Consider the following 19638-nt stretch of genomic DNA (forward strand, 5'->3'; position numbering starts at 1 on the left):
GAACGAAGATGCTTGAGAGGATTTAGATACATGAGAATGAAGAGATCACGAGCCGATTAAAGATCACTTGAACGAATCACCGGTAAAATTTGGAGAATGATAGCTGAAAGCTGAGAATGAATAATCCTGAAATGATGGACTTCGGAAAATCAAACTGAAAAGACTCCTGAATTACTCCGGATGGGTGAAAATCTCACAAACGAAAACAATTATGAGAGGATGGCAGAGAATGGGGCAATATTTAAAAGAAACTCTTCTTCGGTCTCCAACTGCAGAGAATGACGATGAGGAACACCACCATGAATTGTTGAGGCACTTCGAATGAAAATTATAAAGGTTGAACAAACGATGAAATAATTTGACAGATCTTGGAGAAATACATTTGACTGATGTCAATTCATTCTTACGTCAAACTGTGAAATGAATTTGAGACTAACTCCGGGAGAATAAGAAGAGTCAGGTAAGATCCTGGGAAAAGACCTGTGGGTTAGGGCCCACTCAAAAGAAACACCGTTGAACGATTTAAAAGAGAGAATGCACCAGTTGAATTTAAATGGCTTGAATGAGATAACAACCTCGAAAGATCTTGAATGAATGCAGAGTGGAAACACGAATCTTCGAGATATCTTTAGCACTCCGGAACAAATGAATAACGAAAGGTTAATGATTGAGAGGTGCACCGGCAAGAGAAGACATTTGAAATAAGGAAAAGAATATGATCAAACACCAAAAGCTTGATTTGAATCCACCGGAGAAGAGAACGAGTGAAGAGTGACGAACTTGAAGCTCCGTTAGAATCTTCTTGAGAATCACCGGATAAAGATATTGATTGAAAAGAATGGAGAGACTTCACATCAGTAAAATGGATACTTGATTAAGAAATTCGAGTCCTCAAAGAAGAAGGGTGGGAGGGCGGGAAAATAAAGGCAGCTTGGGACGAATGAAATGAGCACCGTTGAGAAGAACTGATACTTGATCTTGCGGTTGTTGAAATGATCGTATCCACTTGAAGAGAAACACGCCGGTGAAAAGAAATTGAAATGACAAACTCGATGATCGAGAAGGATTAGTATTCACATAGGAATATGAGAACACCATTTGGGAAAGGTATGGAATCAACACTTGACATTGAAGCAACTCGAATACCACAACTCAAAACAAAACAAAGGATTGGCTTGCAGAATAAGCCAGAACAAACATATGATAGAGATTTCGTCCGAAGTTTTCGTGGTGGGGCCTACACGGGCTCGATCGTACAGCACCATCATGTACAAGGCAGTGCACATGACATACGAAGTGTCCCCGAGTCGGCATAGCCAAGGACTCTTTAAGACACAACGAGACCACTGTAAAACCAACCATGAATAGGCGGACCACTAGACGTCGAACCCCAATTTCATATCATACATCTGTCGAAAAGATATCCTAAGAGCTACTTGAATTCCCACCTATGAAACTCCCGAACCTTTCCAGTTATGCAATCAGGTGTTGGGGATACAGGGGAAGCATAATATCTCACCCAAAACTAGCAAATCCTACATCCAGCTGTATCCATCCTTCAACACATAACCAAGAAACCTTCGGAAATCATCTACCTCAACCTTCGAAAAGCATCCGTTATACGAGTTATGGCAATACTCCCGAACTCCCGCCCCAGTACTGGCTAGCGTCGAGGTTATCTCACCAACGAACTGCATAAAAGAGATTTTTGATGTCGGCGTACTAAACTCAGGTATTCCAGAACTGCAATGATAAAATTGTGATGACAACACCTCAGAGCTCAACTCCCCGGGACACTTCCACAAAACCCCTGACAGGAGGCACCAAGACAATGTTCTCGTCATAAAACCATCGGAACGATTCCAAGATACCCGCGTGATCCTAAAAAAATTTAGTGAAATTTGAGAAGAGAAGAGTCAAAACTCTACGTCAGGATGCCTCACCAGAGCGATGACGGGACTAAGGAGTAAAAATAATTCCTAAACTCTCCGATATATAATTCCTAAATGACTCAAAACATTTTTCTAGACACAACTCGGCCGCTAAAAACGATCAAGCAATGGAGCTCCTAAGGTCGGGGAAGGCTCTGATACCAACTTGTAACGCCCTCGATGCGGCTATATCTCCCACGTGTCGAAGCACGACTTAGAGGCATAACCGCATTGAAAGCAATGTCGCAAGTGAGGTAATCTTCGCAAACAACCCATGTAATACAATAGGGGAAAAGATACATAGTTGGCTTACAATCGCCACTTCACACAATTACATGAATAAAGCATTACATCAACCAAAAACAATCAAGGTCTGACTACGGAACAAAAATAAAAGAAGAACCCCAAAAGCGACAAGGTCCCCGATCGACCCCAACTGGGCTCCACTACTGATCAACTAGAACGAAACAACACAAAGGACAAGATCTTCATCGAGCTCCTCCTGAGCTTGGTTGCGTCATCTGCACGGTCTCATCAGCACCTGCAAACTGGTTTTGGAAGTATCTGTGAGTCACGGGGACTCAGCAATCTCACACCCTCGCGATCAAGACTATTTAAGCTTATGGGTAAGGTAAAGGTATGAGGTGGAGCTGCAGCAAGCGACTAGCATATATGGTGGCTAACATACGCAAATGAGAGCGAGAAGAGAAGGCAAAGCACGGTCGATAAAAGTATGATCAAGAAGTGATCCTAAAACAACCTACGTCAAGCATAACTCCAACACCGTGTTCACTTCCTGGACTCCGCCGGAAAGAGACCATCACGGTTACACACGCAGCTGATGTATTTTAATTAAGGTCAACTTCAGGTTTTCTACAACCGGACATTAACAAATTCCCATCTGCCCATAACCGCGGGCACGGCTTTCGAAAGTTCAAATCCCTGCAGGGGTGTCCCAACTTAGCCCATGACAAGCTCTCACGGTCAACAAAGGAATAGACCTCCTCCCGAGACATTCCGATCAGACTCGGTATCCTAGTTCTACAAGACATCCTCGACAATGGTAAAACAAGTCCAGCAAGACCACCCGATGCGCCGACATCCCGATAGGAGCTGCACATATCTCGTTCTCAGGGCAACACCGGATAAGCAATCCGTACAACTAAAACCAGCCCTCGAGTTTCCCCGAGGAGGCGCTGCAAGGGGCTCTAGTTTGGACCAACGCTTAGACAAGCACTGGCCCGGGGGGGTTAAAATAAAGATGACCCTCGGGATGCGCGACTCCCAAGGGAAAAAGGGTAGGTGGCAAATGGTAAAACCAAGGTTGGGCCTTGCTGGAGGAGTTTTATTCAAAGCGAACTGTCAAGGGGTTCCCATTATAACCCAACCGCGTAAGGAACGCAAAAATCCGGGAACATAACACCGATATGATGGAAACTAGGGCGGCAAGAGTGGAACAAAACACCAGGCATAAGGCCGAGCCTTCCACCCTTTACCAAGTATATAGATGCATTAATTAAATAAGATATATAGTGATATCCCAACAAGTAAACATGTTCCAATAAGGAACAACATCTCCATGTTCCAACAAGGAACAAACTTCAATCTTCACCTGCAACTAACAACGCTATAAGAGGGGCTGAGCAAAGCGGTAACATAGCCAAACAACGGTTTGCTAGGACAAGGTGGGTTAGAGGCTTGGTTCAACAATATGGGAGGCATGATAAGCAAGTGGTAGGTATCGCAGCATAGGCATAACAAAAGAGCGAGCAACTAAGCAAGCAAAGATAGAAGTGATTTCGAGGGTATGATCATCTTGCCTGAAATCCCGCAAAGAAGAAGAACGAGTCCATGAAGAAGACAAACGGACGTAGACGAACGGGTCCTCACAAACGCGACGTTACCGGAACCAACCCGAAGAAGCAAACACCGGAAAGAAGCACACAACATAGTAAACAACCAACACATGAACATGGTATGATATGCGGGATGCGGTATGCGATGCATATGCATGATTGGACAAGGAATGCATGAACCTGGCCTCAACTTGGAAAACCAAGTGTGCCACTGGAAATATGAGATGAAATCGCTTGAAAACGATATAAAGAACGCCGGAATCGGAGCTACGGTTTGGAAATGGCAAGCAATGCAAATATGGCACCGGTCTGCGATATACAACAAGTAGTCATCTAAATGCAACAAGTTAAACATGCTACAGCACTCAAACATGGCAACAAAATACATGGCAGGGATCCATTCATAATGCTTAACAAAAGATGAACACTGAGCTATGGCCAATTCATCCATTAACTGGTTCAAACAAGCATGGCAAAAATGCATTTGGTAAACAGATTTCAGACTTAGTGAAATTAACACTTGTCTGGAATTTCAGATCAGATAGCACTCTTTGGAGCATGAAAACTATATGCTACAGGACCTGATCATGGCAAAGTCAAGCATGGCATGGAGCTACTCAAAGAGCTTAACAAAAGTCCCTTAGTGACCTTGAGCCAAAAGGGATCATAAAATACAATTGCAAGCATGTGAACATGGCAAAAACATAATCAGTTCTTAGACTTAGTGAAAACTGGAGCATGCCGAAAACAGATATCAAGTAGGCATGTTAACAAGCTCGATGCACTCACTATAGAGACAGGCATGACAATCTAAGCATACACCCGTCAAGAATACACATTATACAAGCTATACATGGCAAGAATAATAACATGTCATGCACGGATCAACTAAAACATCCTCGGCAAAATTGCTAACAAGTAGACAATCTGCCCAGATTCACGAAATAGCAAAATTAGAGCTCGATTGACTCAAGCTAGGGTGCTCCATAATTGCAAACAAGGACATGGATGGATAGATCACTACAAGATTAACAAAACATCCTTACTGATCATCCTCAAAAGAGGCACGGATCACTAGAAAACAACATGAACATATGGCCATATGAGATAAACAGCTCAAGGACTTAGTGGAAATGCGAAGTCCCTGAAATCAGCATTACCAAATGCCTCACTTTGCAAGCTTGTGCTAGTCACCACATACATCACAAAAATACATGGGTTGCACCTCTGGAAAGATGGCAAAACCCTTAACAGAACATATGTAGAGCTCAGGGGCATATCATGCACACAATAATCATGGCAAAAATGACAAATATCTAAATGGAGCAGCAGATCTGACAATTAACTCAAATAGCACTCTTCTAACAGCATTTCGGGCATCAAGATGAACCCAAATGAAAATGATGCAATGAGATGAAATGATGTACTCTCTGACACGAACATTTTGATATGCTATATGCATGAATCGAAGCAACGGTGATGCAGTTACGACATGATGAAGAGAGGCACATGAACCTGGAATCTCAGGACTTAGCAGAAATTTAGTGAGCGTCAAATAGTAAAAATTGCACGGGACAGAGGATAGCTGGGCTGCTCACCACTGGGCTCGGCCCACGGGAAGAGGAGAAGGCAGGCCGGCGGGAGCGGCTACGCTGGGCCGGACTCGGGGCGCGGCCCACACGATGGCGCGGTCAACGGAGGAGGGCAGATCGGGGCTCTCCCGATCCCGATCGGGACGCCGGCGGCGAGGTCGACTGGCGCGACGCCGGTGATCGACGGCAGGAACGGATCCGACCGCTGGGCATCGGATCCGGGTGCGGTGGAGGTCAGCAGGTGACCGGCAATGCGGAGAAGGGCCGGCAGGGGACGCGCGGTGGCCGGAGGGCAGCACAAGGCGGCGGAGACGGCGGAGTAGTTTGCCGGCGGCGAACTTGGACGGTGGGCGAGCAAGGCGGGGCGGAGGCGATGCGCGCGGCGGCGGCGGCGCAGGCGTGAGGAGGCGACGCGGCGAGGTCGGTGGCGAGGCGCGGTGCAGGATCCGGGACGACGATGTGGTGGCGGGACGCTCCGGCGACCCAGCCGGCGAAGTCCGGTGAGCGGGCGCGGTCAACGGTGCGCACAGGCGGTGGCGGGCGGATCCGGGCTCGTGCGGGCCCACGATGGGCTCCGCGGGTCGCGGCGGTGGTGGGAAGTGGCGGCGACAGGTGGCGCGATGTGAGTGGGCGAGGGCGGTGGAGGCGATGACGTGGCGGCTTGTGATTGGTTCGAACGACGTGGCGGCGGGAGTGGACGTGTCCGGCGACTGGATGGACATGTCCGGCGGCGCGAGAGGAGCGGGGCTAGGGTTTGGACTGCGAGATTTTTCGGAGGGAGCCACCTATTTATAGGTAGAGGGAGCTAGGAGAGTCCAAATGAGGTGCGGTTTTCGGCCACGCGATCGTGATCGAACGCTCTAGATGATGGAGGGGGTTTAGGTGGGTTTTGGGCCAAATTGAAAGGGTGTTGGGCTGCAACACACACGAGGCCTTTTCGGTTCCTCGGTTAACCGTTGGAGCATCAAACGAAGTCCAAATGGTACGAAACTTGACAGGCGGTCTACCGGTAGTAAACCAAGGCCGCTTGGCAAGTCTCGGTCCAATCCGGAAATGTTTAACCCCCACACATGAAAAGAAGGTAGAAATGACCACCGGAGGAGAACGGAGCGTCGGAATGCAAAACGGACAACGGGGAAAAATGCTCGGATGCATGAGACGAACATGTATGCAAATGAAATGCACATGATGACGTGATATGCAATGCAAGACACGCAAGCAATGACAAGGCAACAACAGCGAATAACTGGACGACACCTGGCACATCGTTCTCGGGGCGTTACAAATGGCTTCAGAGCAGACAACACATTCTTCAATAGCTCCAGGAAACCCTACTCCAAGGAAAGAATATCATCTGATCGGTTCTGGAGTTATCCGCAGCGAAGCTATTACTCATGCGTTCTTTACAACCAAGGTCGCATCTTCCCACACAAGAGCCTTGACATTGAAGCAATAGCTGGTCTGCCCTGTCTGGAAGAAGCTCTGGGTTGCTTCAAAGAGGTTGGACTGCTGCCGTTCGTCACTGACCAAGAGCATTGGAATGAAGAGTTGCTGCTCCAATTCTATGCCACACTTCACATCCGCGGGTATAGCAGAGATCCGAAGACTTGGGTTCTGGAGTGGATGACAGGAAACGTTCATCACGAAGCCAAAGCCTTTGACATCATTGAGCTCACTGGTTTGCCCACTCCTGGCAATCTCTACGAGCATGGCTGTCAGCTTCATAGTGAAGCTATTGAGAGCATCTTTCAGAAGACTGAACCTAATATGAGTCAGATGCTCAGTATGATGAAGCCATTGCCCCAAGATGCCGCTTATCTCACGGAGTTCTTCGTTGAAGACCTTGAGTATCTGCCAAGAACCATTTATCACATCATAAGGCGAACTCTCTGGCCAATCAAAGGACATTCTCCCCATGCCAAGCTGGAAGGTGCAATGAAGACTTTGGTCTTCTACATTCTTCATGGAAAATGCTTCAATACACAGGATTTCTTCATTCGCCAACTTGCTGCATCTGGCTCTGGTCTGTTTGGTTTGAAGTTCTACTCCCCTTGGGTGATGCGGCTGATCAAACTTCACTCCGCTATCTCATATCAGCCCTCGGCCCGCAACCATTGGATCTTTTTGCCTGATGTGGATATGTCTATTGAAGCCATCTATCCTGAGCCTGCCAAGGAACCTCTCAGTCTTCAGAATGCAGAGCATCAAAATTTCACTCAGAACGTTGAAGGCGTTGAAGCCATAACTCGTGTGTATCCTTTGGCTGGCACTACACGTGCACCGCATCCTGCTCTCACTGAAGCCACTGACAGTACAACTGCTCCACGACCCAAGAAGCTCACTCATGTTCTCAACGACCGAGAGCTTCTTGTGGCTCTTCATCAGAAACAGGATAGGCATCATGACTGGCTGAAGCGTCAGATGCAAAGCCTCCTGGTGGATGTTAATCGCATTCGCAATCTCGCCACCAAGAATGCTTTTGTTGCCCATGAAACCTCTCGCCGCACATGAAAAGGGCAAACACTGATGTGTTCTGAAGATGATCTTCAAGAGGATGGCTTCACTGAGCGATTCAAGTTTGACTTCACACCTCCTCGAAGGGCAGTGCTGCGACGAACTCCATCCCTTGAAGACTCTGAGTTCTCTTCCTCTGCTGCAACTGTGAATGCCAGGGTAATCGAGGATGAAGACGATGCTACTTCACCGCCACCTCCTTCAGCACGCTTCGACTCTGCTCCAAGCTCTTCCGCACCGCCAAACACAACCAACGACCCTGCTGCTTCACCTACTCCTCATGGGAACGAGTAGATGCTCTATGTCTTCAAACCTTTTTGGTCCTTACTGACAAAAGGGGGAGAAGCATATGAGGTTGATAGTCTTCAAGCGGGTCCATATGGGCGGGTGCTTTATATTTTGCTTCGTGCTTACAACTCTCGTTTTGCTACATTTGGTTCTTTGAGTTGTAACACTTAAACTCGATGGTCGTCTGCTACTTATTTGCCACCTTGTGTTGCGATGATAAATTCCGCATGTGCGACGATAAATTCCGCACTTAGATCATTCTGCAGACGTCCATTTTCCATTATGCATGTCATTATCTTCATATACTTTCACATGCATAGTGGATTGTCATCATAAGTTGAAGTGGATCTCCACCAGTACAACCTGCCATGTGCATTTGCATTCCAAAAGCAAATTACTTATATGCACATCTTCAGGGGGAGCCCTTGCAACTTATGAAGACAATTCCTTGTCCTTTACAATTTCACAGATTATATTCCCCGTTGAAAACTTCAACTAGTTTGTCATCAATCACCAAAAAGGGGGAGATTGTAAGTGCATCTAGTGCCACCCCTAGTTGGTTTTGGAGTATTAACGACAAACCTAGTTGAGGGACTAATGTGTTTGTGAGAATTGCAGGATAACACAGGTAGAAGTCCCTCATTGATTCGGTTTTCCTACCAGAGATGACCCCTAAAAATGTATGAAGACATTGAAGTCAAAGGTGGTATATGAAGATATTCACATTGAAGACTATGACAAGAGAAGACACCACATGAAGCCTATGGAGCTCGAAGACTAAGATCTTTCGTAGTTCTCTTTCTTCTGTGTTGAGTCATAGGAACCACCGTACTGTTAAGTGGGGTCCAAGAGAACCATTCAGAATGACTGAAGTGATGCTTAAACAAAACCTATGTCTTCGAGTGAACACTTCGAGAGCGTATCTTGTCCAGAGTCGGGCAAGTCAGCTTTGCTTGAAGCCCAAGTAAAGTTGCCGTGTGAGTTTGAAATCTGACCGTTGGAACACGTGTCAGTTCCTTAGTGACCCAGGGTCATTTCGGACAAATCAGGTCGGGTTGCCATGTGGCTATAAATAGCCCACCCCCTACAACCATAAACGGTTGGCTGCTCAGATTCAGAGTACGGCTTTTGTCGTTTGAGAGCAACCCACCTTGAAGCCTTTGAGAGAGAATTCCTTGCGAGGATAAAGCCCTAACCACCCAGAGCCAAAGAGAATTAGGCATCACTTAAGTCTTCTTGTCTGTGTGATCTGAAGACTTATTACACTTGAGGACTGTGCATCCTCCAGCCGGTTAGACGTCGCGTTCTGAGCATCCAAGAGACATTGTGGATTGCCGGTGAACGAAGTCTGTGAAGGTTTGGGAGTCTACCTTAAAGACTTACCAGAGTGATTGGGCGAGGTCTGTGTGACCTTAGCTCAAGGGGAATACGGTGAGGACTGGGTGTCCTGAGCTGCGTGTTCAAGACTGGGTGTCCGGGACTGTGTGTCCTAAGGTTTAAATACCTAGCCGCCCTAACCAGACGTACAGTTGTCACAGCAAATGGAACTGGTCCAACAAATCATTGTCTTCAGCGAGTCACTGGTTTTATCTTCCCTTCCCTTTACTTACGGTTACTCCTTGTGAAGTCATTGTATGTTCGCACTATCTTTTGTCTTCACTGAGTGACTGCGTGTTCTATGTGGCTTCACAATATCTTCCTACCTGATCCTTACTACATTGCTGCTATTAGTCATTGTGCTTTCACTCTATTGAATACTTGACTATGGCTTGCCTAGTGTAGTCTACCTTCCGCTGTAGGGTAATAGGTTTCCACGTTTTGAAGACTTTCATAAAAATCGCCTATTCACCCCCCCCCCTCTAGTCAATATAACGCACTTTCAGGAATCCACTGAGAATTTTCCATTCCCATGAAGGTTCCATCAAAATACATCAGACCCATGTGACGGGTGCACCGTGGACAACCGCTGGAGCAGGATGTTCCACGATTGGAGTCTAGGTCCAATTAAATCTCTTCTGAACGTCACATTTGGCGGAAATGATTCCATTACCGTGGCGATAGTATCACCCTTGTGGCGCACAATGTTGTATAGAGCCGGATATCATTCCCGGAGTGTGGCATTCCCTAGCCATCTATCCTCCCAGAATCTAATTTCTGAGCCGTCCTTAATTGAGAAGGATCCATAGCAGAAGAAATATTTCTTCGTAGCTATTAGACCCGCCCAAAAGTAGGAATCCCCAGGCTTCCAGTATACTTGGGAGACCGCCTTGGAGCCCACATATTTCCTCCTTAGGAGGGTTTGCCATACACCTTCTTCCGTCAGAAATTTAAACAACCATTTGCCGAGGAGGGCCCTATTCTTAACCTCAAGGTCATGAATACCCAACCCGCCTTGGTCTTTGGGACGGCAAACCATACTCCATTTGGCCAGTCAATATTTCTTTCTCTCGCTATCTCCTTGCCAAAAGAATCTTGATCGAAAATAATCCAATCTATGTAAAACTCCTTTAGGCAACTGGAAGAAGGAAATCATATATAGTACCATATTACTAAGTACTGAATTTATGAGGACCAATCTTCCACCTAGAGACAACAGTTTACCTTTCCAACTACTAAGTATTTTCTGAAGTCTCTCCTCGACGTGTCTCCATTCAGCATTTGTGAGTCTCTGATAATGTATCGGTATCCCCAAATATGTGATCGGAAACTGGCCCAACCCGCATCCAAACAGTTCAACATACAGGTGGGCCTCGTCTTGAGCCTCACCAAAGCAAAACAATTCACTTTTATGAAAATTGATCTTAAGACCCGAGAGTTGCGCGAATGCTGATAGAATTAGTTTCAGATTTCTTGCTTTCTTGAGGTCATGATCCATGAAGAGAATTGTATCATCGGCATATTGAAGTATATAGAGACCACCATCAACTAGATGATTTACTACCCCTTCAATTTGGCCATCAACCTTGGCACGCTCAATCATGATCACAAGCATATCCGCCACTATATTGAATAGCATGGGCGATATCGAGTCACCTTGTCGCAAACCCTTCTTCGTTTGGAAATAGTGTCCAATGTCATCATTGACCTTAATGGCAACACTACCTCCAGAAACGAAACTATGGATCATAGCACGCCACTCTGCAGAAAATCCTTTCATTCTGAGAGTCTGTTGAAGAAAGGGCCACTTGACATTGTCATAAGCCTTTTCAAAGTCTATTTTGAGAACCACCCCATTCAACTTTTTCGGTTTAATTCATGGATTGTTTCATGAAGGATAACAACACCATCAAGGATGTGTCTGCCTTGCATAAAAGATGTCTATGAAGGACGAACCACATGTTCAGCAACCGAATTTAGCCTAATAGTCGCAACCTTCGTGAATATTTTAAAACTAACATTAAGAAGGCAAGTAGGTCTATATTGTTGTATCCTTTCAGCCTCATTAACCTTAGGTAATAAAATAATCTCACCGAAGTTTAAGCGAAACAATTCTAGTTGGCCAGCATGTAAGTCACTAAACAAAAGTAGGAGATCCGGTTTGATGACTTCCCAAAAGTGCTGATAGAACTCAGCGGGAAAACCATCCGGACCCGGGGCTTTGTTGTGCTCCATTAGGAAAACCGCCTTTCTAACTTCCTCCACAGAGTATGGGGCTGTTAGAAGGTTGTTTTCCTCATTAGAAACCTGGCGGATGTCATTTGTTCGGGACTCATCCATCGAGAAGTTTCCTTCCTCCGGGGCTCCGAACAAATTTTTATAATAATTAGTGATATAAGATTTAAGTTGCTCATGCCCCTCAATTGTGCCCTCATCCTGTTGTAGGGAATGAATAATTTTCTTCCGGTGTCTGCCATTGGCGACTCCATGGAAATATCTAGTATTTGTGTCACCTTTCAGGATAAACTGAGAGTTAGAATGTTGATACCAATCCAGTTCTTCTTCACGCAGCATGCTAGCTATCTGTGCATTTGAATGACTCTTGATCTCGATTTCATGCTCAGATAGGGGTCTAACCTCTGCCAAAGCTTCTAATCCATCAATGAGAGATGAAAGGCGAAGCTTCTCCTTTCTGAGGATACCCACCGTATGCCTAGCCCAACCACCAAGGAATTTACGTAATGCACGCATTTTGTTATTCCATTTGTGAATTGGGGTAGGCCCGGCCACCGGTTTCTCCCACACCTTCTTGACCATGTCATGGAAGCCATCCTGAAGCAACCACCCAAGTTCAAACTTGAACTTGCGTCTATATTGTGGTCTTGGCAAACCCGTAGTTAGGAGAATGGGTGCGTGGTCTGATATAGCCTCGATACGAGGTAGAGCACGAACAGACACCATAGGAAATTCAGATTCCCACTCAGTATCCATTAAAACGCGATCTAGTTTCTCATATGTCGGTTCCGGAAGACTGTTCTCCCAAGTGAACTGTCTTCCAATCATGGAAACCTCTCGCAGATCTAGACTGTCGATGACAGCGTTGAAAAGGAAAGGCCAATGATCATCAAACCTGCCACGGCTTTTCTCATTTGGAAATCAAAGCAAATTGAAATCACCACCAATAAGAATGGGATATGGATTATCTTTCGCCAGATTAACCAATTCACAGAGGAACTCGGCCTTGAACTCATCCTGGGCTGCACCATACACGGCGACGAGAGTCCATGTGAAGTTGTCGGCCTTGTTGCGAATATGGAGTTTAATATGAAACTCACCATCCGAACTAGCCAAAACATCCATAGTCCCTGTGTTTACGCCAAGTAAAATGCCCCCAGAACGGCCTCTAGGCGGTCGTGAAATCCAAGTGAAGTCTATCCCGCCAGAAAGACGGTTAAGCAGACTTACTGAGAAATCACGTCTCCCCGTTTCAGAGATAGCCAAAAAGTGTAAATTGTATTCCCTATTACATTCCGCAATGAATAGATGTTTAGCCAAGTCACCAAGACCTCTGCTATTAAAGAACATGCCATTCATGAGGAAACAATAGGAGATTTAGAAAACTTAGCCCTCTTTGAGGTTTTGCGGCCTTTTTTGGAATGGGAGGCCTTTGATTTATGTCCGGAAGCTGTAAGCTCAATCAATAAACTAAGTCCGGGTTCATTTAGGCCCACAGCCAAAACCTGTCCAACTAAATGAGAGAGTAGCTGACCATATGATGTGGCATGCAGCTCCTCCTCATCTAGATGTGAGACAAAAGACTTGCTAGAAACTCATGGAGTAACCTTTAAATGGTCATATTCCACATGTCTCAAAGCGTTTGCCGAAATAGAAATATCCTTCTCATTACTTCCTAAGCTAACACCAACATTATTCAACTTAGAAACAATGGTTGTAGCAGAAAAAGATAAAAAGGATTTGGGTGACGACATAGTACCTTGGCTGTCTAGATTCATAGCCTTGGCCAAGGAGTCCTCATCAGTATCCATCCTCCCGTCGTCGGCAACCTTATGCCGATTACTTCGGCGGGTAGGTGTCACACCCGATGAAGGAAGTCGCACAAGATTCGTTGCCGGAGGAGGGGATGAGGGTGGAGTAGCAATCCCCTCCCCGACACTCTCAGATGGAGTCATGCGTGAAGACGCCGCTGTTGGTGAAGAAGGAGCTGCGGACGCCGAGTGTGCCGCCGTGGATGCCAAGGGATCCGCCATGTCCGTGATCGCGGGCGCCGAGGGGTCTGAAATGTCCATGGTAATCGTCGACGAGGGATCCGTGGTCGCCGAGGAAACCATTACTTCAGTGGTAGCAGTCGCCGAGTTGTCCAAAATATCCGCGGTCGCGGAGTCTGCCAAGTCACCCGAAGGAGCAAGCTGACCCAACGTTAAATCGTCCATGCATGCATTACCATGCAGAACACCAACGTTGGTGTGTGCACCCGAGCATGTGAGCCTGCTTGCAAGCTCACCATTAGCAACGTGGGAGGTGGGAGAAACAACGCTCGCTAGCCCACGCTGTTGCACTTGAGTCATGTGAACATCTTTAGCATTAGCCGAACTAGATGACTGCAGGTTGGAGGAGAGAGCAGCATGCTCAGGGGTATCCATGTCATCATCCTGCTCCTTTCCAGTGCTATCATCATCCGCATCATCATCTTTTCGCCTCCAAATAAACGGGACAAATTCCGGGTCTGATATGAAGTCTGTCGGTTCCCTCCTAAACGTGAAAGCATATCCCTTAAGTTTAACGATCACATCCGTGGAAAAGAAATGTCCCACATCATCTTTCTCCTTCGACAAAATATGAGTGGTAGTCATGGCTACTAGGATACGGACTATCCCACGACGTCTCAAACTGATGAGATCAACGTCCAAGGTTTTGCCCATTAAAGTGCCAACTGCCCAGAGACCCCAAAAGTGACGAACTGTGTGAGGGACACCGTCGACATGAAGCCAAACCTGCTTGAGTTTCAACTTATGTGGGATGTCCTGAGATTTCCATGCAGAAATGGTGATCTGAGCATTAACTGAAGGCACATTCATTTGAATACCGTCAACTCTGTCCAAATCCTCAAAAGAGGGGAAGCTAACAAGGTAAGCATCCTCCCCATGCTGTATGGCCTCCCATTTCCACTGAGTCTGAACCGGACATCTCCTCGCAATCTGGCTCTCAATAATGCTAGCAGGCACCATCACACCGCTAACACGAACACAAGCGATAGGAGTCTGAGTCGGTGCCAAGTGCTCTTTCACAACACAGTCAGGTAACTGAGCAAAATACGTCTCTTCAGCTCCCACTCCCGAAACAAAAGCATGAGGCTTAGTGAGCTTAAGAACGGGACACTGCAGAGTTGGATGTGCAATTTTATCGCAAATGTAACAATAATGCTGAACCGGACAATCCTTAGCCGCATGCATTTCAACTGCACATTTCCAAGAACGAACCCTTTTTTTGGTTTTTCCTTTGGTCGTAGGAGGATCCCCGTGGACATTAGGCATAGGAGTCATCGTAGAGGGTGCAGTGATGCTAGTTTCTTGTCCCTGTCCATGCAGCTGTTGCAAAGGCAACTGTGACTGCTGGTGCATCTGCGTTTGCGGTCCAGACTGCTGTGACTGCATGTGATGTTGCGGTACATACTGGTTCGAAACCTGTTGATGAGTAGTCACGTATTGCTGTGAGTATTGAAAGCCCTGTTGCAACTTACCACCAAGGAGCTGCTGCTGAGATTGCCATTTCTTTTTCTTCTTGCGCTTCTGAGCAGCGCCCTGGTATCCCTTTGTGAAACCTGCTTGCTGTTGCTGAATTGGAGCACCACTAGCAGGTTGGAACTGAATGGAACAAGCCGCCCCTGCAACCGGAACCATGTACGTGGGAGTAAGTCCAGACTGCACTGCGTAATGCATCCCTTGACCTTGCATCTGCTCCTGCACCCCACCGTATGCATACGCGGGAGCCGGCCCTCGCTGAAGTTGAGGAGGAACCTGGAGCCTGCGTTGCCGATCCCAGCAGCAGGTTGACATGAAGACACGGGATCCAATCCCACGAAAGACCCGCGAACGAGCGTTGCCGGTGTCTGCCCACCCGCGGACAAGGGGGTCTGCGGCGGCGGGGGCGCGCCAGCCATCGCCTGCGGCAGGGACGCGGCGACCACCGCGTAGGAGCGGCCCGACCTGGCCCGGTTCGAGCCGGTGAGAGATGGTACCGGCGGTGGGATGGCACCGGGCGGCAAGCTGGCTGTTGCGGCTGAAGTCGATGGTGTGACGGCTGCAGGCGACAGCACAGACGAAGATGAATCTGCGATGACGTTCGAGGCCACCGGCTTAGGTTTGCTCGGCCACAGAGCCCGCATGCGATGACACAGCCAGGTCCACGAGTACTCCTGGCCCGAGGCATGCACCGCATGCAAGTCTGGCCCGCTCGGCGTAGATGACGCACATTGAACTTCCTGAGAAAGCGCATCCGTAACTGCCCTTGATCTCGCCTCCTCGTCCGCTGAGATCTCCGGCGCCGGCGATCCAAACCGGACAGGCACAGACACCATCTTGGCCGAGGCAATGAACTGCCCTAGCACACGCGGCGGAGTGATCCGGCGTGGTGGAAGAGGTCCCCTCCAACTGCCCATGCGAGGACCGAATACCAGTCGGCGACGAAGGCGCCTTCCGAACAGGTAATCCGATCGCCGTCGAGCCAACCGGTGATGGAGACTGCTCCCGGTCCGGCGAATCCTCCACCACAGAAATCTCTTGATCCCTGCAAGATGAAGGCTCCATGCCTGCGTTAGCCGTCGGTGTCGCCGGCAAAAAAAAGACAAAGATGTTCGTCTTTCCCAGAAGCGAGACGCCGGAGTTGGGAATCCGGCATCTACCCAGAACTGCGGAACAATCTCCGCCTCGGTCCTCTTTCTCCTTGTCCTACCCACCGGAGTCCACCCCGAATTCTCCTCCTCCTGATCCAGAACGTGGAGGGCCATCTGAACACCAACGGCCGGAGGACCGCTCTCTGAGCCCAGACATGAGTAGCGAGATCCACTCGAGGCCCCTGTCGCGGAGGTCTCCGCCGGCGACGGCGGCTGCGGCCTGAACGCCATTGTTAGGCGCCGGCCACGGCCACGGGTCGCCATCACGGGTCCCGTTTTGACGATCTCAGTCACACAATGTATTAAATACATGGATAAAACATTCATTAGCCAGAAAAAAAATATGGTATCAATAAATGGACATCTTTTCATAGATCAAACATGTCTCCACACAAATCACAAACTACGATTAATTTTAACACCTTCTTAGTAACAAAAAGAAGGGTTCAAATGTTATAGAAATACAATAGTCAACATGTATGGGAAAAGCACAATTTGTTTTTTGTATGAGAACACACATTAAGATCTGGAAGGAATATGATTCTCGTCGGCCCTCTTAATCACCATGTCTCTTAAGTACATATAGAAGCATGGTTTATCTTACCAAGAAAGGTGCTGGATGCAAACAAACGTCAGCAAGAAGTGTGCGTCTTTCTTAATCTGTCAGCAAAAATCATCTTAGAATAGCAATATTTTATTCTTGATTCATATTTTCCCCTGCATTATCAGACAAAAGGAAAGAACAAATAAATGGTAAGACATATTTGATAGTAGCAAATGCGAACATACCAACGAATGACAAATCATTGTTTCTTGATCCTTTACGTAGAATTATATCTTGAATCATCGATTCAGTTTGTACAAGGCGAAAGGAAATCTACACAGCAGTACACAGCCCATAAGAATATATATCATATTCTTGTAATAGGCTAATAGCATGGAAAATCAAAGGAAAATATAACAAAACTATACATGTAAACCATCAAATAATTGTATTAGTTTGGTAGGGAGAAGGACCCAATATAAATATGTACGGAGAAAAAAATAACAATACCATGGATCACATTAGCAAGCAACTGTAGGGGCAATCAATGGACAATTGCGTGTGAATTTGATGGCGATGGATTGAAATAGAGGAAAACTCAGTGTCACACGTGCTCGGTCAGTAGCATAACATAGAGGCATGACTTTTGAGGCCAAATCAAGATACATGTGCGTGTCTTGATGAACATGGTATTCAAACAATTTAGCATTTCTAATCCCCACCTAATTAATGTCAACCATTGCTGGAGCAAAGTCCATCTTACACCCCCTGGAGAAAGAGTGAGAGGGAGAGGGGAACATGGGGGAGAGAATATGAAGAGGTGCATCTCACTGATGTCCGCCTTCTTCCGCTTCTTCTCCCACACGGTCCAGAAAGAAATGTTTGAGGGAATGTGTAGCAGTTAGTGTTGGAGTTGTGTCGAATATTCTGTACAATGTAGGTTACAGTTGGACTCTGAGTAGTACTGTGTTTACATAGGATGTGGAGTCGTGTTCAAGTAGGACACGTGTATCCTAGGCCTCTTATATATAGCGGGGGTAGACACACGATGTAACCTATGCCAATGTAATAGCACAGGCGTGCAAGGGGGAGCCGGCGGCGTGTGCCAGCGCCCGGGTGGCCGGTGTGCGGTATTGTAGCGGTGTCACGGGGAGGAGCGCCCGTAGTCAGGCACCGGAGATGTAGCCATATCGGTGAACCTCGTTAACAAATCTCAGTGTCGTGCTCGTGTGATTGCTTGGTCCTCGGATGATCGACGGTATGCCTCAGATTTATTCTAACAAGTGGTATCATGAGCTAGGTTGTCCGAATGCAGTGGATCATTGATCTAGAGGAGAAAGAAAACAACGACAAAAATCTACGGAAAGAGGTCGTGATACGGGACGAAGTCCTCGGCGAGTTGCAACCTGAAAGCAGACGTTGGTCATTGTAATCTTCATGGAAGCGATCAAGTCAGTCGGGCAAACATATCGGTCTAAAGCGGATGTGTCGCCGAAAGCGCACAGCGCGTACGTGGTGCGGCAGCCTAGACGGACTAACGGAGGCAGGTGGCCAGGCCAGGCGCGTGACGCTCGAGATCATGGTCGAGGGCAACCGTAACCAGGTCCAGGATGGGTCGAGCGGCCGAGTACAAAGCGATCATGTCGAAGGATTTGTTTTGAAAAAAAAAAGGGGACCGAGTCCTGGAAGGAGATGTGTTCTCTTTGTGTACGAGCCGCAGACGTGCAACATCAGATATTTTCCTACCGGACAGAAGCAAGTCCATGGGCGATACAGTATGCATCGGAGCAAAGGGCATTGATAAAAGCAAGAGCTATGCATGGGGAGTTGAGCCAAGACCGAAGCTACATCACGTGAAGACCAGCTAGTTGAATCTCTAGTAGTACGCGGAGGTTCCATTCATGTGCTTGGGGATCACGGGAAGACCGCTCAGTTATTTTTCATAAGGTCAGTCATACAAATAACCATGGTGTCAATGGATACTAGGTTTGAGGTGGAGAAGTTCAACGGAACTGAAAACTTTGGGTTATGGCAGATAAGGGTGAAAGATTTGTTGGCACAACATGATGCTTGAAGGCGTTGCGGGGTATCAAGCCAGTTAAGATGGACGATGATGGTTGTGAGGAGTTGCAGATGGTTGCAGTCAGGAAAGTTCGGCTCGGGTCAGACACATAGGGCAGTTGGCCTAGACAGTCTAACGGATCGACGCAAGTCGGTTGGTACAGAAGACGATGGTGGGATCGGCGACGATGACATAGGAGCATGATGCTGATGGTGACCGACTTCTGGGCGTGGAAACACGTGGTGCAGGCCCCGAGGGCTTCTGTGGCTTCGACAAGACTATGACGCAGAGTTGATTCAAGACGGCGCGCATGAGAGCTTAAAGTCGACGGGGCGCGAGGGTGGACTGATCATCTACCATGGAGTCATGTTGAAGGTGGAGCTGGATTGAGGGGCTATGGTGTAAGGATCCAGAGAATCGAAGCCTATTCGGTGAGGGAAAAGCGAGGGACACATAGTTTGGACTGGAGCCCAGTGGTCCGATGGAAGCGTGAAACTCGTCATCGGTCGGTGATGGTCGGTGGTACTCTGTAGTGGGGGTTGAGTGGTGTGGATTCGCGTCCCT

The 19638-nt window shown here is 47.5% G+C and overlaps 1 pseudogene; it reads right to left on the reverse strand.

Annotated features, from left to right (window-relative positions):
- Positions 1 to 15125: 15125 nt before the first annotated feature.
- On the reverse strand, positions 15126 to 16725 carry LOC147959557 (uncharacterized; annotated as a pseudogene).
- Between the last annotated feature and the right edge of the window lie 2913 nt (positions 16726 to 19638).

This window comes from Triticum urartu, chromosome 7A (genome assembly GCF_056163025.1).
Source record: "Triticum urartu cultivar PI428250 chromosome 7A, HENAU_Tu73, whole genome shotgun sequence".
Taxonomy (NCBI): domain Eukaryota; kingdom Viridiplantae; phylum Streptophyta; class Magnoliopsida; order Poales; family Poaceae; genus Triticum; species Triticum urartu.